The 23180-nt window shown below is 42.3% G+C and overlaps 1 protein-coding gene across 2 annotated transcripts in view; it reads left to right on the top strand.

The window, feature by feature from the left end:
* The window catches only part of CDH13 (cadherin 13), a 657553-nt gene that overhangs the window by 588547 nt on the left and 45826 nt on the right, over positions 1–23180 (top strand). The window lies entirely within an intron of this gene.

Raw genomic sequence — 23180 nt, 5'->3', positions numbered from 1 at the left:
AACACATGTCCTGATTTGAGCACTGTCAAATAATTTAGAAACAAAGACTGAAAATTGGATAAAGTTCATGTTGAAAAGACCAATTTGAAAATCTGGATCTTGATTTTCAGAAAGTGTACTGGGACCTTGATGCTCCTATGCTTCAGGGTCACAAAGAAACATATAAAAGTTGGGACATGTGTTCAAGTTCTCTTGCTTTAAATTATGTGAACATGTAATTTATTCTGCAAAATAATGTTGGACAAAATAGTTAAGGCAGGTAACAGGGTGGGGTGGGGGAACGACTCCTTTGTTTAATAGGCCAAATGATATTCATATTAGTTCTCACACTCACTGGTGAAATGATAGCTATTTGCCCCAATTTTCCAGTGCTACTGGGAAATAAATGTCCTTCAGTTGAAGCATTGACATTAAACAAAGCACCTACTTTTAGAAGGGGGAAAGACCACCCAGGATCAATTCTACAGAATGATGTCTCTGGTAATATCACACACGTAGTCCCTGTCTCCAAGGAAGTATGTGGACTAATAAATGTTGCCATTGTTTCATGTTTAAAGGATAGAGAATCAATTACAATACTATTTTATGACATATGAATGTGGTTTCCTGTTCTGAACCTCCTGCGGCCACAGTATGTGCAAATATATCAGATTATTCTCATCTACCGGCACTTTTGCACATCCCTGTGGAGAGAGAAACTATAGGTTTTTCACTCTAAAATTGACTGGCTGTTTGGAGTAGGGATGGCTTGGGAATATAGAAACAGCAAATCCTGTGATAGCCAGCTGACATCCAAACTGTCTGCAACTGGCATCATTGTTAATGACATATAATGCATGGATGGATGTGTGGACCTTTGAAGATGATTGCCACTCCAATCCACAGCCCCATGCATTTGCCAGTGTACTTTTGGAATCTCTGCTTGCACAGGTGTGGCCTCCACCATCACTTTTAATGCATGAGGAAGCAGCCCACAAAGTTTCCTCAAAGGGGTTGTGTCTTTCACTGATATCAGCTAGAATTGTCTTTTGCAGCAAGTGCAAATTGGGGTGGCTTATGCTTCCCAGAAGCCCCAGAAGCAAGGAGCTTGGAGGTGACTCAGGGCTTTTGCCATGATGTCTCCTAACTTACCTGCTTGGGGGCTCTTCTTTCTTCCTGACTGGTGCTTCCTTTTCTTTGAGCATTCCCCCAACTCTGAAATCCAGTCTCTGCCTGAACATTTCTGGACCCACTTTAGAGCAATCCTGCAGAACTATAGCTTTGACACTGCAAAATCCCTACCTTCTCTTAGCCTTGGGCATATCTGTTGGGCCCTACCTTCTCTCAGCCCTTCCACATATCTGTTTCCACCCACCTCTCTATTATTCTTGAAAATGGACCAGAGATGTCCTTCTGCATGCCTGGTATTCCTTGATTGTTTGCATGACACACAAGCCACAGAACTCCTTAACAGGGTCAACAGCACTTCTTTGCTATACATACATTACAAGAAGACCAATCCTGGGTGGAACCTCTCACATGTCCCTGGGAGTGATATAGGAGCAGTCATATATGATGTGGGAACTTACTCTCTCACATTTTACAGAGTTTATATTTGTAACAGGAGGCCATAGCTATTGCATTCCTCCAGCATTGGTGCATGTGATGAGGGTGGCTCCAGTTGGCAGCATGCACAGCTGCTACATTCTTTCTGCCCACCTGTTTCTGTTCTGGAGGAACAGTGGATTCTGGAGGAATCAGTGCTAACTCTTGTGCTTATCTCAAGCTAGGGATGGATGGATAAAGCTGCCCATTTTGGTTTCTTTCCGTTTCTAATTATTGCACATTGTCCTGAGTGCTCATTTCTCTGTACACAAATCTAGCATTCTGTACACAAATCTAGCAACATTCTTCACAGAGCTATTGTTCTTAATATAATGCAATTTTGTATGCTATATTCACAGACATGTGTAACGTTATGCACACTTTCTCCTAATATACATATTTTTGAATACATGTTTTGGTTGGAGAACTGCATCCCAAAATCATGAGAAGTGCAAATTTTGAAGGATGGCTGAACTTCACTTCATGTATTACTTCATGAAGTGCATATTAGGTAGGTTCACTCCAGAGGGCACAGGATGGAAGATGGAGTTCTGCATTCTCATCTTGTAGGCATTTGAGTCTTAGATGGCCTGTTACCCAAACAGCAGTCAAGCTCTGAAAGGAGCCGGCTCAGATAGGAGAGTGTTGGCTCAACCCAGAAGCACATAACTCATTCTGCTAAGAAAACATTTCTGCTGATCATTGCACTCGTGGTGTATACAAACAAGCGGTGGAGTCATTTGGGGTGGCTTGAGTGAAGCAGAAGTGGAAACAATGCAAAGGAGAATTTAAGCAGATATGAGCGTTGCAAATTGCAATGTTAGGTGAGAAAAGTTAGGGTAGATAATTAGAGGGTTCAATTCCCCATGTCGTTAAAACACCTAGTTAAAGCAGAGTATGAATATTTCATGCACCTGTGTCAGAAATAACTATGAGCTCTGCCCTTAACAGGTGTCATCTCCCCTGTTTATTATTTGGGGAAATTTTATTTATTAAATTCAGGTTTACCCACTTCATTTTGTTTTAGTCTTTGCTCCAGGGATTCCTGGTGTCATTTGCTGTTCTCAGGGGTGGCTGCTGATGGATGGACAAGTGCTGAGGAATTTCTATTATGTGTCAGAGCATCAATATATGACTACCATCACCACCGCCAACTACCTCCCAGGTGCATCACTTAAAACCTAGCTTGTGTTGAAGAAGTCCTGTATTCCCTGATGGGGGTTGGCCTTTTTGATTACAAATATGGCGCTCAAGTTATTGACAGGTGTAACTATTTCCAAGGGAGCTATTTTGACAAGAACAGGCTCATTAATTATTTGCAGTGTTTGATCTTTCACAGTGGAAGGGATGCTGTCTCCAGAGACCAAAGGTGTGAGACAGACTGTGGGCTGCTATTATCCTCAATCTGCCTTGAATACCAGATCCCTCCACTGCTCCTCTCCCCTCCCCCCTCAACCAGGCCCAGCAAATTTTGGCAATTCCTATAATGATTATGTTGCAAATGCAAATCACAGCTGGTATTAATAGCTCGTTGGGGCGCTCGTTTGCTTTGCAAATAGCATAACCTAGCCAGACAGAAATCCCCTTGGCCATGTACCGCCAGTCACAATCTCCTGCCGAGGAGTTAGCAATCTTGAATAATAATGGCACAGAACCTAAACGGAAGAGGCTCCCAGAGCTCATGACATCGCTTAGACCGTCGCTTGCACTGCCAAGCCACAGGATCTTTCTCTCTGTTTCCCCTAGGAAAGCTTTGCTTTTCTCAGGCTGAACATCTCAAAAAGAGCAGCAGCAACAACATGAAAAGCAAAGCCATGAGGTTGGGGGCAAGGCAAAGATTCCACATGAACAAGGATGTTAACAGAGTAGGGTTTGGAAGGTGGGGGAACCAGTGGAAATATGGAAGAGGCTGAGAAAACTGAGTGGCTTCACAAGATCATAGCGTTGTACTGAGGGATATTTCATCTAATGTTGATTTTAATCACCTTTTGAATGTTTTAAAATATCTGTTTTTATTGGGAATTTTTAAAATGTTTTATTATATAATCGTGTAAGCCACTTAGAGATTTTCTTACAATGAAGCGGTATATAATTTTTGTTAAGTAAATGAAAATGAAAATCTAACTAATTCAGTTCCCAGACCAATATGTGAAGCCAAACATAGCTGCCCTTCTAAATTTGCATTATTTAAAATTTTGCAATGCACTTCTCCAAACTCAACCCACCACCAAAACTGTATCCCAAACAGCATGCATTAGGGGGAAATGTGCACAGGAATGCACATATTGGTGGAAATAATGCATGGAAATGCATTATGTAAATTGAATATTAAAAGTACTATTTATTTATTACATTTTGATAATACCTTTTCCTCCAAGGAGCTCAAGTAGGTGTACATGGTTTCCCCCTCCCCGTTTTATCCTTACAACAACCTCATGAGGCATCATGGCTGAGTGGGGATTCAAACCTTGTTCTCTCAAGTCAAAATCCAGCATTCAAAGCATCACATCACACTGGTAAATGTGATTTTTTTTTTCTTTCTTGAGGGGATGAATTTGTGAACTGATATGAAAAATGGTGCAAACTGAACATAAAGCAAGAACAATGAGTCACTGGGGGAAACTGAAGCTGATAGAGTCACACACACACATCCTAATTGTGCAAGACTTGGGAAATGGTACAAATTGAACACTTGGAAAATGAGACCCGGGGTGTGTGGATCACATGGGCTGATTTGGTCCAGTCCTCTGACTGCTATCACTGGATTAGCTTTTCACAACTGACTGCTGAAATCTGAAAACCAGCAGTTGTCTGTATAATGTTCCCTGTTATTAACAGAGGCCTAATGGAAACATGTGCTTGTATACTTATTTAGCTGTTGTGGGTGAAAATGTTCCTGGAGAGCATTATTTATGAGCTGCACAGCTATTTAATGCAAAGGGAGCATCTTCAGGTTGCTTGGTGAATAACTAGGAGATTCTCCAGACTTCTGGTAATGAGCAACATAAGCTAGCCTGATACGTGCAATGTTCAGAATGCGAGAAAAATAATATACTCAAACACTCAGGAACATTGGCTTGGGTGAGATTAAAATTAAACTCTCCCTGGTTTGGAAGAAGAAATGTCACTGGGCAGAGCACATCACCATCCCTACTGGATTTCTTTTTACTTTTTAATTTTGCTTGCTTTCTCCATCTTTCAGTTAAAGGATATTGCCATATTAAAATTTCCCATTCCTTGAATGTTCTTCCTAAGTTTTCTATTTTCTTGCTGTTGCCTGTCTTAGCTGCAGCTGGTATCATTGATGACAAATCTTTATATGGTACACCTGAATATTGGTCATTAGACGCAGCGCCATCTCTACTGTTAAGTTAACCTCAAGTTAAGTTTTCTATTTATTGTGTCATTTTTCTTGGAAGTCAGGGGAAGTAGGACCCCAAACCATTTATTATGCAACAGTTATGACAAGGCAATGATTAATAGATTCCAAATCACAATTACGAACTTTGATTTCTTAATCAGGGATTCCTGTCAGTTTTATAGCAGATTTAAGAGTTTAATTTTGAGTGCCTCTTCCCCATCTCAGAATTGTTAATCAGAACATTTGTGTGTGTGTGTGTCAAAGAGATGTTAAAGGCCAAATTTAATAATGTTCCCTACCATGGGAAATTAAAAGAAGAACCTCATTCTCAGAAATCCATTATTAACAGTAGATCTTAATTAAACATATTTACTAGCTTCAGAAATATGTCTTTATGGAAAGATCCTTCAAGGTATTTCTTTCCACCATGGGCTCAACAAGTCCAGAGTCTTCCAAGAGTTAAGGCTTCACACTAAGTATAAATAAGTTGTTTACTACACTGTAGTGGTAATTTTTAATTAAAGCAATGCTCTCTGCTTTCATATTTTATTGTGGCAATATATTTTTATTACCTACTGTGCTTCTGGAGTTTTAATTATTTATGTAAATATATTACTGCAACTTTCATTCTCGGGAAATGATGTGAGTTGATCTTTCTCTTGCAAAGGCGGGAGCATGGTTGATTATGGTTTTGCAGCATGTCTAATTGATTAAATAGCTATATTTAATTGGCACACATATTATCTGAAAATATGGGTATGTGATTATATATATATATATACACACACACACACACACACACACACATCATACTGTTACAAATGTTCCATCTGCACAAACATATCAGCTTGCCAGACAGATCAGCCCCCCCTCTCCCATTCACTGTTCTTGGCATTCTCCTGAACCCCCACATCCCTGAGCCAATTTCTAGATGGTTTCTACACACACCTCTCTTTTCTTCATCCAGACAAGCAAAAGGCATTGCCGTAGTTCAGGGACTCAGCAAAAACATACAGGGTGTAAAGCAGGAGCATTGCAGGATATGGCCTGGGTAGTATTCTGAGGGCTAGATTTGGTCCCATGCCTGAGGTTCCCCACCTAGATATGATTCTAGGTAACTTCTTAAAGAGATTCCAGGTGAGAAATGAGCTACATTTATCCATGGTAGCAAAAAGGAGAAAGTTATGTGGAAACTAAAAATCCCTCCATGACTTGAGTTTTATTTGGCAAAAGTCTACTTCATCCAGTGCATGTACTGGAGAAAAGTAATGCTATTTCATGGCTGGTGATCTGGAGAAAAGCCATGAAGCTGCTTGAGGTGGTCTCTTTGGTATAGTTGTGTGAGGAGATGCTCACATTGAGGAACCCTTCCAAATTTATTCTACGTTCATTGAACGAATTCCTGGATCAATGTTCCAGAGAAATTTTTTACTGATTCAGTTTTCAAAATATACACCAAAATAGGAACAACATTTATACCATCATTTTAAAACCATTTTCATTTAGAGAGTGGGTGGGGAGAGAGGAAAACCCTACTAAAACCAGCACTAACAATAACTCAGCATAACTTGATCATTTCGCATCTATGATTTGATGTAGCACAGCCGGCAATTATCAGCTGCAAGATGCGGGAAATGCCAAGGGGAAGCTTCTTGGAAAAATGAAAACAAATCAGATCTGGATATTTAATTTATGTATGTAAAGAGATGGAGTCTGCCTAAAACCATTTACAGGGGACACTGATCTGCTGAAGTTCTGTTTGCGAAGTGCCTCTTCAACCCAACTCCCAAGCATTGCAGAAACTAAGCAGAGCAAGAAGTAACTTACTTCTGTTGTCCCTACTTATGCTGCCAATCACCAGCCCTCTGTGAGCAATGAAAGCATAAGCTATGAGTCATGAAACTAATTCTAGAAATGTATTTCATACTCTGCTGCTGGCTTCATCAAGCAGAGCTGAGCACTCTCTGTCAAAACGTGATGGGAGCTGAGAACTATCATTCCTTGCCGTAATGGCGTGGGGATTAATTTTTCACTCTCTTTATTGTAGGCATGGACCAATAAGCTTGCTGTTGGATTACTCAGCAATCTTGTTTCAAAAAGTACCACACACACACACACACACACACACCTAGAGAGTCTTGAGCCAAAAGTGTCTGCATGTATGCAGCTAGGCACTCATTCACTGCTAAAAATGCCTTCCAGAGTTTGAAAAGCTTGCCTCCAGGCTCTTAAGTCAGACAATTTATTTCCTTGTGTAGACAGAAAATATAATAAATCTATAGGCCTAAATTAATAGCCTTGCTTCCACCTCCTCAATAGTCTGAGAATTTTCATCTTTTTAGCTGAATGTTGGAAGACTCGGAACAGATAAAAGGAAGTACTTATTCACACAGCACATAGTTACCTTAATGAACTTGCTCTCACAGCGGAGTTGGATTTAGGGCAGTGCAACTGGTTCCGCTGAGCTGGGCACTTAGCCCAGGGGGCGCTACAGGACATCACAACTATGATGTCCTGAACTTAGCAGGGCACCACTGAAATCTGAAAGACCAGAGTCTGCCCTCGGTCACAGGAGGACACCAACTTGGATGGCAGTGACACCAACTTGGATGGCTTTACAAGAGAATCAGACAAATTCATGGAGGAGAAGGCAATCAACAACTTCTGGCCACAATGGCTATGTTGTGTCTCTATAGTCAGAGGCAGTAATTGCTTCTGAATACCTGTTGGCAGAAACTACAGGAGGGGAGAATGCTGTTGTGCTTGGGTCCAGTGTGAGGGCTCCTGTTGCCGCAGATTCTACAAAATTATGCAAAAGGAAGTTGTAAGAGTGGACTAAACATATATTAGCTAACACTGTGCAGCTCTTGCCACAAGTTGAAGTGGCTGTTGTCCATGAGTGTCCTGCAAAACAACCTCCCTCTGTTCATCCACTCTCAGAACACCTTTGTCCCTGCTGCTCTTATGGTTCAGGCAAACACACGAAAAATCCTTAAGAAAGCCCAAAGCCTTTCAGTAGCACTAGCAATTTTCCCCAGCGTCCTGCCTCTATAATTGCCCAATGAGATGGCCTCTATAATTGCCCAATGAGATGGCATTTTATGACAAGACTGCCTCCAGTAAAATGAGACACCCTTTCAAAAAACCACAAAAACACCCACCCTCCTCCCTACCATTTTTCTTTCAATAACCTCATGCAGCATTTGCTATTAGAATTGCACTTAGGTTCGTTTAGGAAATGGTTGGAACATATGAGCACTCATTTTTCACCCAATAGCTTTCTGTAATATTATAGTAATAGGAAAAATACCTCATGGAGTTCAACTAGTGTTTTTTCTATTAACTTTGTAATAAGAGGTCCAATTTCTGTAAAATAGCTTCTGAGTGTAAGTGAAATTATGCACTTTGTTAGGCAGCAGAGAGACCATAAGTCACCCATGAACTGAAGTTCTTCAGAGCTTATAACCAGCAGTAGGTTGTGTGCCCATAATGTAAAGCTTGATCATTACATATGGAAATCCAGTGTAAGGAGCAGAACGCAGGTTTCATCTCTTGAGAGAAGCCATAACTTTGGAGAAATGATAAACCCAATCTTAATCATGTAGTCAAGCTAATTGTTTGCCAGCAGAGACCATTTATGTATTTATTTAATATTTCCAATATTTACAGACCACTTTTCATCACAGAAGGTCACAAAGCAGTTTTACAGAACAATCAATGAAACAATTCACCCATCAAATAAGTTGGTGTTTAAAAGAATTTAAAATATGACATTGGCATAATATTTATTTCATTTCCTCCAATGATTTTAAAGAAGCAGACATTGGTTAGTAGCCAATGCTAGTCATACTCAGAGTTAATGAACATGAGTAACTTGGTTCAGTTATTTCAATGGGTAAACCTCCTGTTCTCATCCCCACCCAAATGTTACGTAGGTTATACTCAGTGACAGTGAATGGCTCCAGGTGAGAGTGACGGCTGAGTCACATCCCAGCACTCTAACCACTACACCACCCTGTAATATGGCACATGCGTGTCTTGGGTGGCAATTAAAATGACACATAAAAGGTAAAGGTAAAGGTACCCCTGCCCGTACGGGCCAGTCTTGCCAGACTCTAGGGTTGTGCGCTCATCTCACTCTATAGACTGGGAGCCAGCGCTGTCCGCAGACACTTCCGGGTCACGTGGCCAGCGTGACAAAGCTGCTCTGGTGAGCCAGAGCAGCACACGGAATGCCATTTACCTTCCCGCTGGAAAGCGCTCCCTATTTATCTACTTGCACCCGGAGCTGCTTTCGAACTGCTAGGTTGGCAGGCGCTGGGACCGAACGACGGGAGTGCACCCCGCCGCGGGGATTCGAACCGCCAACCAGGCGATCGGCAAGTCCTAGGCGCTGAGGTTTTACCCACAGCGCCACCCACGTCCCTTAAAATGAGACATAACAGACTGGCAAAAAAGAAATAGCCCTGTATATGGCCTATGGAATAACTGTGTTATTTTCTGGGGTAAGACAAAACCTGTCAATTTGGGGAGACAAGTGAATAATCATTACTATGGAAGAAGGGGGGGCTCCATTTGCTTGCATTTAGCTGAAAAGCTTTGCCACTCCTTCAGTCAGATCTGCAGGCAGGAGGCTGGTGGCACTGCAGTGCTGTCCTACAAATAGATCCAGAGGGAATCACACTGCAACAGATGCCAATTATGCAGATGCATCCTGGCTGGAGCCAATGGGGTTTGGAGTTCAGGAACATCTGGAGGACAACAGTTTCCCTACCCCTGGACCACAGAAAGCCATGATGGGAATGATGCTTCTAGTTCAGCATCCTGTTCTCACCTGGGCCGCCCTGATGCCTGTGAGAAACCAGCAGCTACGACCCAAACACAAGAGCTCTCTCCCCTCCTGCAGTTTCTAGCAACTGGTATTCAGAAACATTACTGACTCCAACCGTGGAAGCACAGCATAGTCCTTGTGACTAGTAGATGTCGAAAGCCATAACTTTGTCTAATCCTCTTTCATAGCCATTCAATTCAATGGCCACCACACTTAATCCATGTGTTGTTTGAAGAAGAGTCAGACCATGGAGCCATCTAGCTCACCATTGCCTACAATGACCTCCAAGGCATCAACCTTACCTGGAGATGCCAGGGACTGAACCTGGGACCTTTGGCAAGTGAAGTAGATGCTCCACCGCTCAGCCACATTCCCTTCCAGGTAGCTTGCTAGTCAAAGTCCCAGTGGGACTTCAGCACAGCAGGCAGAAGGGAGGGGGCATAATTTCCACCAGCAGTACAACTGTCAGTGGCATTGTACATCTTCATTGTTGTTTTTCCTTTCCGGTTGCCTTCTTTTTCTTCAGCTTAACTCCCAAACAGCAGCAGCAGCAGCATTTCATCTTTCCTCGGCTTCAAGAGGCAGCCAGAGAGAATAAATAAATAAATAAAGTACCCAAAGTGTTTTCGCACAGTGTGTAATAACAAGTGTAAGTAACTCAACTTGATGTGTGATACATGAAATGCCTAAAACATAATCCGGCATTCTCTTGAGAGCAAAAGAATAAAACGAAATGAAATGAAAATGAAAATAAGCAAGTCTCCTCCTCTCCCCGCTAAGGCAAGATGCAAGCAGATCTCTCCGTGGAATTCAGACAACCAAATGACACTGCATTTTTCCTGCAAGCCTTTGGCTACAATTGTAGTGTACATTTAAAGTGCTACTATATACCACTTGGCTTCCCCACAAAAAAGAGTTCTGGGAGATGTAATAGGTTAAGGGTGCTGAGAGTTGTTAGGAGGCCTCTATTTCCCCCAGAGAGCTATACAATTGTAGCTCTGGGAGAGGAATAGGGAGGGCTGGCTCAGAATGAGATTGGTGGAGCAGTCCCCCATTTGCCCTGATGTGCCAACCTCCACTGTTTGCTTCCATGGATGGTAAGTGGGTGTAGCAACCTCTTTCTTTCACTGGGCTGGATTGTCACCTACAGTACAAGGATACAAGTAGCATCCGTTGCCCCACCCACCAATGCCATGTGCCCCCCTCCCCAGAAGGGAAAGTTACCCCCAAGCTGCTCTAGAGTGTGTTAGAATGCAGGGAACCAGCTTATATGTATAGATAACTCACAATAAAGCATGCTGTTCAGTTTCTCAGTCTCATCACATCCTTGGATTGTCACACATCCTGTGGGATAACTCAGTTATCTGTTCCTTCTCAGTTCTTTGTCACGTATGAGGTTTTAATTCATTCCTCCAGGCCAGATGAATCATGGCAATGTTTCCCCATCACCACCCCTCCCCCCTCCATTCCTGCTTCTTTTAAGAAGAGCAAATTAGAGAGACAAGGTACTCTCTCAAGCATGTCTTTGCAGGCTGTTAAGAGCCTGACACTGCCTTCAGCAAATTTGGAAAGAGGGTTTTTGGTTTTTTTAAAGGGCCTTTTAAATATAAGCATACACAAAACCAAACCCAGCTTTCTCTTATTGCTAGTGTGTAACATAACACTCCTGTTTGCCTCATTGTGAGTAAGCCCTGCTTTCGATATAATGCTTTTAACACTGTATGCAAGGCTTAGGGATGAATGACTCTGTCAAACTTAGTTTTTCTCCCTTCATCTTCCCACCACCACCTTAAGTTCAGTTTGCCTCACATTTCCACATCGAATTGTGGTTGTTGTTTTTCTTTACTTTTAAAAAAAGTCTGCAGAAAATATCTAAGATTCATTTGCATGCAAATTTATCCTAATGTACACATTTCCCAAAGCACTTTCTTCTAATATAATGTTGTTTTGTACATTCTGTTTACTCATATATGTGTTTTCTGAGCCTGCCTTTCAGTCAAAGAACTGCATCACAAAATTCAGTAAGGTCCACGTTCTGAAGCACAGTTGTGTTTCAGTTTGCAAATTAGGATTGCATGAAAATGTGAAGTCAATTAATTCTTCCCCCAACCTTTGTCATTGAATGCACAAATTGTCTGATTTTCACCGTATCTGTTAAATGGAAGAAACATGGGTTAGCACTCTCCACAATGTAAATGCCCATGCATGTGCAGTAGGGGGAATCTCTTACTGCTGGATCTTCCAGTGTTAATTTAACACCGAATGACTGCATGGCGAGCCCAAACCCCACGGCAGTAGGGGACACATCTGCGAAGGCACCAGTTAGTTAGAACACTCAAACACTCCAGTTAGCTACACCTCACTTAACTCATCCAGCAATCAGTTTATAGTATCTGGGGCTTTGATGGTTGTTCTGCCCACTTCAGTCTACTAAAATACTAGCCCCCCCCCCTTGCACCTGTTTGTAATCAAGCACCAATCACTGCTGATACTTCAGGCATCCTTTATCTTCAAACAGTAGATGTGCTTTCTGCCTTATCCAAGTTAATCATGTTTAGCTCTCAGCTACCCATTGCTCTTCCGCATGAAACTGCAACTTGTCAAAGTGAACATGAAAACTCTCCCTTCTGGGGCCATCCTTGGCAAGTGGAACCACCACCTCCCTTCTCCTTTTCTTGCATGTGTTTTTATTTGATGGAAGAGGGGAGGTAGGATATTGGATGGCTTTCTGCAAAGCCTTTGGCACAGTCCTGTGCATAGCTGTCAACGTTTCCCTTTTTTTAAGGGAAATTCCCTTATTCCGAATAGAATTCCTTGCAAGAAAAGGGAAAAGTTGACAGCTATGGTCCTGTGATCCTTACATTGTACTGCAATGAATCCAAAGAAGATGTAGCTCCAATAATCACACATTCTCTTCGTTTAGCCTTACCTCCATATTTTTTTCCCTTTTCTGTTGCCTCCCTTATGTTGTTTTCTAGATTGCAAATCCCTTTAGTGTAGCTACTTACTTATCACCTAAAGCCAGAGATGTATCTCCAAAAAAAGGGTGGCAGAGTGACTAGTTTTGCATAAAAATTGCATGTGCTGATGTATGTTTATTGTGTTTCCACACATACATACTACTGTAATTTAAATAATGATACTCTGCATCTTTCTGTTGCTCAGCCTTCTGTCCAGTTCATGGGCTCTTCAACTCCCTCACTCAGTTTTTTATCTTTATGGAGAAGGGCCACAGCTCACTGGTAGAGCATTTGCTTTGCATGCAGAAGGTCCCAGCTTCAGCTCCTATCATCTCCAGGTAGGGCTGGGAATGCTCCCTGTGTGAAACCCTGTGGAGCATCAGTGTAGACAACACTGAGAAAGATAGAGTGATGGTCCAATTCAGTAGAAGGCTGTTCCTGAGTTTTAAACAGAATTTCAGCCAGAGAGCTCAATGGCTATGAAACTATTTTCACACCGGTCCTAACCTGATTTCTGGCAGCCAGAAATGCTGACCTCTTGCAACATTGTTGATCTAAATGGGAATAACGCTTCACAGGAGTGAGCTACTTTTTGATGCCTTCCCCTTACCCGCCCCTGTGCTGCCTCCTGGGGTGGAAAAAAGCCACTCTCTCTGAGAACTGTGCCAGTTAACAGGCTTATTTTGTCCAGGCACTTCAGACGTTTCATCTGCCGGCCTCTCCGTCTTTGAAGACTGCGTGGCAACTAACAAGGCAGGGAGATGCTGTGGATTACTGTAGCACTAGTAACGCTGATCATACTGGGAACAGGAACAAGCTAAGCATGTGTAAGAATAGTGGGCTAAAATTCCCCCTTGCCTGTTAGCAAGCAAAATCTCCATGGTGGGAGTACATTTAAAAACATGAGAGGAGCCTTGCTGGGTCAGGCCAAGGGCCTGAACAGCATCCTGCACCACATTCACCCCATGCAATTAAAGTACTACGGTGCCACTTCAAAATTATGGGAGTTGTGGTTAGTTAAGGGTGGTGACACTCATTGGGAGACTCCTGTTTCCCCCCCACCAAGTTAAAGTTCTCAGAGTGATTTAATAATCAACCTCTCTTCACAGGGAACTATGGGAATTGTAGATCTGGGAGGGGAATAACCCCCTCCCAGCAGTGCCAGATTATCAAATAGGCAGAGTAGGCACCAGCCTATGGCCCCATGTCTTTGGGGGCCCCACCACAAGGGATCAAAATAATATTGATTTGATCTTGAATCAATCAAGCTTTCTCAGATCAATGTTATCCCACTAGAGTCCACACACTGGGGCTTTCCTGAGATTTCAACTGCCAAGGGGTTTCCACATGGTTTAATTCAGCACTACCCCCCAAACAACTCTCAACTTCCAAAACTACAGTCCCCTGAATTCTTTCGGGGAAGCCATGACTGTTGGAAATAGTATCATGGTGCTTTAAAAGTGGTGTGTGAATGTAGTGCTGTTCTTTAAGGGTGCATTCAGATGTGGGGAATACTGAATTAGTTTTCTTGATCATAGTCTAGCACTTATATCTCATTTTCTAATGTTGCTTTCACACTGCGGCGCCTGTGGTGTTTTGAAACTGTGGCTTTTTGACTGATATTCCAACATGTTCCGGCTAAATTTAATTCACCACAGTGGGCATGGTGTGACACAACAACGAACACCACTGGGCTGCATCTCTGCTCCCCCCCCCCATTCCCCCATGAAACAGCAAGAAATACTGTTGGTACACTGCCCCAGTTTTCATCATTTTATCTGTCATGATTTTAGGTTAAGTGGGTTGCAAACATTTTTTTTCCTATTGTGATAACATTCCCAGAAGTGACCTTCATGACATGTGAAAGCTCAAATGTAATGTGGACATTAACAGTTAAGGGAATGTTAGGGGAATGGAATAAGTGGCTGTCTGAATGCAGTCCAAGTGACCAACCAGATGCTTATGGGAAGCCCACAAACAAGAGTGCTCTCCCCATTTGCAGTTTTCAGCAATACCAGAAGTAGATTTTGGTAACTTGGGCAGACATGGAAAAAATTAAAATCAGCAATACAATCCAGGTAGAGCTTTAAAATCTCCCAGAGGAGTCCTCCTTGCCCACCACGGGAACCCAGGCTAGGAACTAGTATTATTTTGTGGTGGGACCATCATTCAATGGGAGAAGATTTTATTTGCATGAAATAGGCTATTGTGGGTGGAGGGCAAAGATGCTGCATCACAAGCAGGCTACATAGACAAATGATCTGACAGTCCAAGGCAATTTCATATCCTCTTTTGGAGAATCTATGGCCTAATAATGGAGGCACTATTTGCATGCAGAAGGTCATAGGTTTGATCTGCAGTTCAAGGGATCTTGGGACTTACCCCTGGTAGACACATATAATGTTGGAGTAGATGAGTGAGGGATATGATTCTGTGTGTTCCCTCTTCTCCATGAATTGTGGGATAATGCGATTCTTCGTTTCTAGGATGGAATAAGCATATCTTTTAATGCACGTGGGCACAGACTGCTTCGTAAAACAGCCCCTCATTTTTCTGAAGTACATTCCCAAGTGTGATCACTGTATATAGATATTTCTTTCAAAGTATTCCAACTTCTATGATTCTTTATGATTCTTCACAGCCACACATTTCTATCCATAGGGATAATAATAATAATAATAATAATAATAATAATAATAATAATAATAACAACAGCAACAACAACAACAACAACAACAACAACAACAACAACTTGATAGCTAGAAGTATTTGGAAGGGGTTTCAGGAGTAGACAGATGAAGAAAATCTTTTCATTTAATTTCAAATTGTATTTAACAGCCCTATGATCACCACTTTATGGCTTTAATTTGATGAGGGAATATTTACATTCCATTTTAAAGCTCTCGTTGCAACAATTCTGCAGGTTTTAGATTCATTTTTCCCCCTCATCCCTTTCAATTTTTTTCCAAGTGTAATTAATTACTTGGACATTTTTCCAGATTCTATCATCCAGTGGCAAAGAACTTGCCAATTGCCTGGTCTTTTTAAAATTCCCTCTGTTTAAAATCATTCCAGAAAATGATTATTAAGGTTAGTTTGCTAAATCTCCAGGCTGACATATATGATAAATCAGAAGTGAATTTCAGGTATGGCTTTCCAGTGATGAGGAGTGGTGTCAGAAATAATAGGATGTATTTGCAGAAATAATCCTCAACATTACCCAGGATTGCCAATTGACTACAAAAAGCTATGTGGCCTACTCTAATATCTTTATATGCAACTAGTGAGGAACAGTAGAAAGAGCTCAGTGTTTAGCCTGGAGAAGACAACATTAAGAGGACATGTGGTAGCTGTGTCGAAACTGTGTTTGGTTCTTTTTAGGGCAGTGGTTCCCAATTAGTGGTCCACAAACCTCAGGGGGTCTGATTATCCACCCAGGGGCACCATTCGCAAAACAAAAACTACCATAGAAATATCCAATATCCAAAATTTCAAAAGTAGGAGGTCCACGGCTCGGCTTTTGAAAAACTTAGCTAATTGGGAACCACTATTTTAGAGGAATCGTTTGGGAGTGACACAGCGAGAGGCCTAAGATAAGGGGATATATTTTTCTGTAACTCCCACTGAGTATTATGAAAAAGTAAAATAACTAGGTTTTCCTGCTCATTCTTCCTTTTCTTCATAGTGTGCAAAATCAGAGTTTAGTTTCTTATAAGCAGTTAGTAAAAGTTAGTTAATAACTGGAATTATTGTTAAAGAAGCTAAGCTTCACAGAACCGACATTCCTGTTGAGAAGGCTTTAGGAGTTGCAATAAGCTGTCTTCAAAGGCTGTAATGTAGAAGATGGATCAGATTTGCCCTCTGTTGCTCAAGATGCCTAGAACAGATGGGTGGAAAATGTAGGTAAGCAGATTACATCTAAACTTTAGGATAAACTTTCTAACGGTACAAGCTGCTGAGCAGTAGAACAGATTGCTTCTGCAGGTGGTGTATTCCCCTTCACGGGAAGTGCTTGAGCAGAGTCTAGGAACCCATCTATTAACCATGCTGTAGTTTTCTTGTACATTGCATATTCTGCACTGAACTCGTACAGAGGTTCAACATAAATTTGGAGAGAATAAAATTTTCCTCTACTACGTTTTCAACCTGGTGCTTGAGTTGTTCAGACTGGAATGAAGTAGTATTTCTGAATTTTAAAAACATGCAAGCTTTTCAAACTCGTGAAGGAGTGCCCCACTCTGAAACTCAGAGACCTAAAATGATTGTTGCTGCCAGGATAACTACTTGCACCTCCCCCCCAAAAAGCTAACTTAATTTTTTAAAAAAAATGTCTTGTGGAAAAAATGAAAAGCGCAAAACTTGAAACTACCAAATTTATTTCAAATTGAAAGAACAATTGTATTTGATTCTCTTTCTCAAATACAAAAGAAAATGTTTTAGCACACAAATCATTTTGAATAACCTTGTGAATTGTGTTGTTGACGTTTCTCAAAAGTTTCCGTTTCAGGCTCATCAAAATCTCACTTTGCATGCCTTTTCCTTTGCAAATTCTGTCACCGGCTCCTTCAGCTCAAGAGCTGATGCTTTGACATGTTCCACTGATGTAGTTGCCAAGCCAACTAGTCTCTTTTGCAACATTGTGGAGCATATGCAAGTCTTTATAAGTTTCAGCTTCGAGAAACTGTGCTCACCACTCGCCACTGACACTGGAAGTGTGAGAAGGATCCTTATGGCAACAGAAACATTGGACACGTTATCCAGGAGTTTTTGTTGTAGTATGAAGAGAAGTTCTCCTTGTGGCAGCATGGACTTTGGAAGTCTTCATTCTATTGCTATAAGTTCATAGCACAAATAAAACTGTAGCCCTCAAAGGTCAAAACTGTGTCTGTCTGAGCTCTGTCTAGCTGCCCTAATGATAACACTCCTTCCTACAATAAAAATACGAGTGGCCTCTTGGAGCATATTCCTCATTTATATAATGCATGCAGACAGGGTGAAGGCAGGCTTCTGGTGATGGGACCCTGTCTGTAATGGACACCACACCAATGGGACTCTCTAGAGCAGGGGTCAGCAACCTTTTTCAGCCAAAGGCAGGTCCACCGTCCCTCAGATCATGTGGTGGGCCAGACTATATTTTGGAAAAAATAAAAGAACGAATTCCTATGCCCCACAAATAACCCAGAGATGCATTTTAAATAAAAGGACACATTCTACTCATATAAAAACATGCTGATTCTTGGACTGTCCACGGGCCGGATTTAGAAGGTGATTGGGCCGCATCCAGCCCACAGGCCCTAGGTTGCCTACCCCTGCTCTAGAGATATAGCAAGCCCTTTTTCTTTGCAGTTTTAGTTGGTCACTGAAGATGCACCACTCCTCCTTTGAGTGTTGAGCTGCTATTGTTGAGTGTCCTGCTATACACCATCTGACTTGTTGATATGTAGATCTTACACAGTATGATATATTAGGGTGGGTCATGCTACTATAGTTTTAATCTTTTTTAAAATGTAGCCCATCTTGGTTGAGACTTTATGATGGTGATGATGACAGGGATGCCAACTTGAATAAAAAAATGGGGGGGGGGTCAGGCAAGCCCCACCCTGCATAATCAATCACAAGATGTGACACACACATTTGAATGGCAATTCCCTCTCCCCAAGTATTTTATTGGGGGGATGAAAGGACCTCGACTCCTAGTCATTAGCTCCTATGGATGGTGGTGGTGGTGACTGTGATTATGATAAAAATGGAGTAAGAAAAGGAGAGGGGGTGGAGAGCAAAATCCTGTGAGTTGTCAACACAAAATCTGATTCTGAAATTGAAATACAAAATGAATTTCAACATGGACAAATGTCAGGTTCTACACTTGGGCAGGGAAAACGAACTGCACAAGTATAAATAAGGGTCACCTGGATTGCCAGTAGTTCATGTGAAAAGGGTCTGAGGATCTTAGTAGACCACAAGCTTAACATGAGTCAACAGTGTGATGTGGAGCAAAAAAAAGCTAGTGCTATTGTGGGCTGTGTCCAAAGAACTCTAGTGTCCCACTCAAGGGAAGTAATAGTAGCACTCTGCCTAGGTCAGTCCACACTTGGAGTCCTGTGTCCAGTTCTGGGCACCACAATTTAAGAAGGGTATTGGCAAGCTGGAATGTGTGCAGAGGAATCATAGAACTGTAGAATTGGAAAGGATCCTGAGGGTCACCTAGTCCAATCCTCTGCAGTCCTGTTCACACTTGTCTCTGTGGGCTTGAACCTGCAAGCTTGTGGTAAACAGCCAGATGCACTGATCCATTGTGCCACAGTGAAGTCTGCAACTTACTTAATCAGTTATCATTAACTATTTAATGGGCTTGGTCCAGCAGGAAGGGGTTGCAGTTAGCAGAGGTGAAACAGGCTGTTTTTGTGTGTGCTTGCAGGTTAGGAGTCTGCTATGGATGAGAGTGATCAAGACGAGAAAGGGTCTGGAAACCAAGCCTTATATGCAACAGTTGAGAGAATTGGTTATGTTTTGCCTGGTAAAGAGGAGACTGAGAGGAGCTATGATAGCCATCTTCAAACATCTAATTGGCTGTCACATGGAGGATGGAGCAAGCTTGTTTTCCCCTGCTCCAGAGGATTCTGTGATTCTATGAAAGTTGGCTGATGATTGCTCATTCTTTGTTTGAATTCACACAACATCCAAAGTGCAACAGGGCAGAGCTGGGAGGGATGGAGAGTGGCAGAAGAAATTTGAGACAGGGAGCAAGTGAAAACTTGAGGAGGAGGAATCAGAATAATATATTCCTGGCCCTCCAGTATTTTGCTGATTAAAATGGGGACACCACTCCAGTTTTAATACCAAGTATCACTGCCAGACACACATCCCACACTCCCTATTACACATTACAGACAGTTTCACACCACCTGCTGTATCGGTTTACTCTTCAATTGCCTATTATCCTTTTATTCAAAAGCCAAAAATTCGGGGAAATTGAAGAAATATTCATTGGACAAAATGACATGCTGTTCACTATAGCTGATCAGAAAAGGCTAAATATGTGTGAGTAAGGATGAGACAGTTGGATTTTTATGAGGGAGGGCGTTATGCACAATTCAATTGGATTTCAACTTTAAAATTCCGAGATGTGTAATATTATGCATGGTGAGGAGAAAACATAAATAAGATGTTTTATGGGGCCACCCAATATTGGAAGATTCAGGTCAGGCTAAGGACAGTACTTCTTCATACGGTGCTGATTCACTGTCATAATGGCCATCAACTTTGGGTTAGACAATTTCATAGAAGATAAAGCTATCAATGGCCACAAGCCATGATGACTATGTTTCACTATCAGAGGCAGTACATTTCTCAAGGCCAGATTCTGGGAATTGCAACTGGGGAGAGTGCTATTGTATTCAGGTCCTGTTTGTGAACTTCCCATAAGCATCTGGTTGGCCACTGTGAGAACAGGATGATAGACTAGATTGAACTTTTTGCCCTTATTTGCTCTTATTGTGTTCTTAAACTGTGCACTTGGCCTAACTGAGCACCTCCAGTTGAATGTTCACAGAACACTTCTGTTGCAGGCAGAGCTACAGTGTCTGGTTCAAAGGTTAGCAGCCCAAATTGTTGCCCGAAAGGGGAATTTAAATCCTATTCTTTATTATTCTTTATTATATACCAGGTCTTAGCACAAAATCCAGAGGGAGAGAGAGAGATGGAAGGGGAAAAAAAAACCTCATTTGGTATCTTTTGAAATCTCTCTGCACTCCAGGAAGTGTTTTTATGGCCCGCTGCACATTTCGCATATTATCATGGCTTTGCTAACACATGCAGACTTCTGCATTTTGTATCATCAAATATTTAATGGGAAAAACTAGCCAGCTGGTTATGGTTTCCCATTTGAACAGCCAAATGCAGGCAGAAGATTAGGTGGAGGGCAAACAGAGCAAAGCTAAGAATTCAGGGACCCTTCATTTTTCTTTCTGAAGCACGAATGTGTAGTTTCATTTATTGGTGTACTTGGCCCTGATTCAAAGAACTGGTTTTCATTATTTATTATCTTCTCGTTAAAAGAAAAAGAAAACAAGCAAAAGGTTTTGGAGGTCACTGGCACTTTGGATTCTGAACTTTGCTGTCCACCTGTTTGGGGTACATAAATCAAAGGGATATTCCCAATGTGGCAAAATCTAAAGATGATAAATCAGACATTAAGGGTGGTTGGAAATCAAATGGTGAGAAAGAAGGTGATCAGACTGTGGCTGAAGCTGCCCCACAAAATATTAAGATATTCATTCATTTACTCATACTGAATGGTGACTAACAGATTGAGGTTGAAGCCTGACAAGACAGAAGTACTGTTCTTTGGGGACAGGGTGTGGGGGAACTACTTGGTCCTGAATGGGGTAACTGTGCCCCTGAAGGACCAGGTGCACAGGCTGGAAGTCATTTTAGATTCACAGCTGTCCATGGAGGCACAGGTCAATTCTGTGTCCAGGGCAGCTGTTTATCAGCTCCATCTGGTACGCAGGCTGAGACCCTACCGCAGACTATCTCGCCAGAGTGGTGCATGCCCTGGTTATCTCCTGCTTGGACTACTGCAATGTGCTCTACGTGGGACTACCTTTGAAGGTGGCTCAGAAACTACAACTAATCCAAAATATGGCAGCTAGACTGGTGACTGGGAGCGGCCGCCGAGACCATATAACACCGGTCCTAAAGGATCTTTGCTGGCTCCCAGTACATTTCCGAGCACAATTCAGTGTTGGTGCTGATATTTAAAGCCCTAAACGGCCTTGGCCCAGTATACCTAAATGGGCATCTCCACCCCCATTCTTCTGCCCAGACACTAAGGTCTAGCTCCGAGGGCCTTCTGGTTCCCTCCCTGCAAGAAGCGAGGTTGCAGGGAACCAGGCAGAGGGCCTTCTTGATAGAACACCCTCCCTCCAGTTGTCAAGGAAATAACTATTTGACCTTTAGAAGACATCAGAAGTTAGCCCTGTTTAGGGAGGTTTTTAAGGATTGATGCTTTTATGTTTTTAGATATGTTGTAAGCTAGAGCTGCCATATGTCTGGAAAATCCCGGACATCACTGAGATTTGTCACCCAAAAATGGTGTCTGGGTGGAATTTTCAATTCCCGTTGTAAATGTCCGTGGAAACCCAAACATATGATAACCCCTGAAAGTGGGGTTTTGTTTTTTTCTAATTTTGGTTGGTTGGTTGGTTTTGAGGGAAAGCAGCCAGCGTGCCTTCATCTCGGTGGCCTTTCCCCCAGAGAACCATTGGTTGATTGATCTCCCTCCTTCCCTAACCTGGAAGCAGTGCTAAGCCGAGCCATATTGAAAGCCAAGGCACAAGGCAGGAGGGTATGTGTGAGACGGAGCTTTGGTCTGGCTGGAAACTTTGTGAATTCTCCCTGTGACCCTCAGTTCCCAGCCAAGCGGATCCCCTGGACATGAGGGATCCAGCCAAGGGGGCACCATGTGAATGCCAGCCTGTGAGTTTGTGTGCTGTTTGTGTGTGTGCATGTGAAAGTGAAAGTGTAGGAGAGGGAGAGAGGGAAAGAGGGAAAGAGTAGGAGGGAGGGGGACCGAGGGACAAGAAGCCTGCTCTCGGCTCCCAACTGTCATCACTGCCCGATCCAAGCCCCCCAGGGCAAAATCAGTAGCAGTGCCCCCCTTTCCTTTACAACAATTGGAGGATGGAGGTTAAGTGTTTAGTGAAATTTTCCAAGCAGCAGATGAGTATAAATTACCCTTCCTTGACCCCCCCCCAATATGTTTGCAGTACACGGCCAGAGTGCATAATGTGCAATTGGATCGTTCTGACAACACCACAGCTCTTTCTCTGTGTGTTCATTCAAAGAATGGGACAAAGGAAATGTGGAACATTTGTGCAGGACCAAACAAGTTGCACTAAACCTCAGCATATTCTGTGGCCACCACCTTTAATTCTTTTATCTGCCCATGGGGTCTTCACTGATCATCAAAACAGGTGCATGGCAGACTCTAAAGGCAGCACAGTGGTCAGCTACTGATGTCTGTCCAAACACTCACATTTGAATGATGGCCTGTTATGCTGAGCTTGTTGAATTGGATACACACAAAAAGAAGAGACTGCAAATGTCTGGCTTTGATATAAAGCAGGAAGGGGAGGGGCACAAGCAAAAGGGAAAGTAGCTGTGTGTAGTCCCTTTATTTCCTTGATTTGGTGTGTCTTTCTAAAAATAGCAACAGGATGACATTGCAGGCAACACTTCTGAAAGGCAACATTTGCAAAGGCCCCTCCTTATATTTTACTGCTTTTACATGGAGTTGTTTAGTAGCAGTGGGCTTCAAGATAACAAAGTTATAATGCATGCCTTATCAGCAGCTCCCATGTTTTGTCTACCGAAACTAAAAATTTTGTATTGTGTCACCTTTATTGACTCAACACATCCTCTGTCTAGCAGTAAACATAAT

The sequence above is a fragment of the Podarcis melisellensis genome (assembly GCF_964234715.1).
Source record: "Podarcis melisellensis genome assembly, chromosome: 8".
Classification (NCBI taxonomy): Eukaryota; Metazoa; Chordata; class Lepidosauria; order Squamata; family Lacertidae; genus Podarcis; species Podarcis melisellensis.
This window is presented reverse-complemented; position numbering and strand designations above follow the sequence as displayed.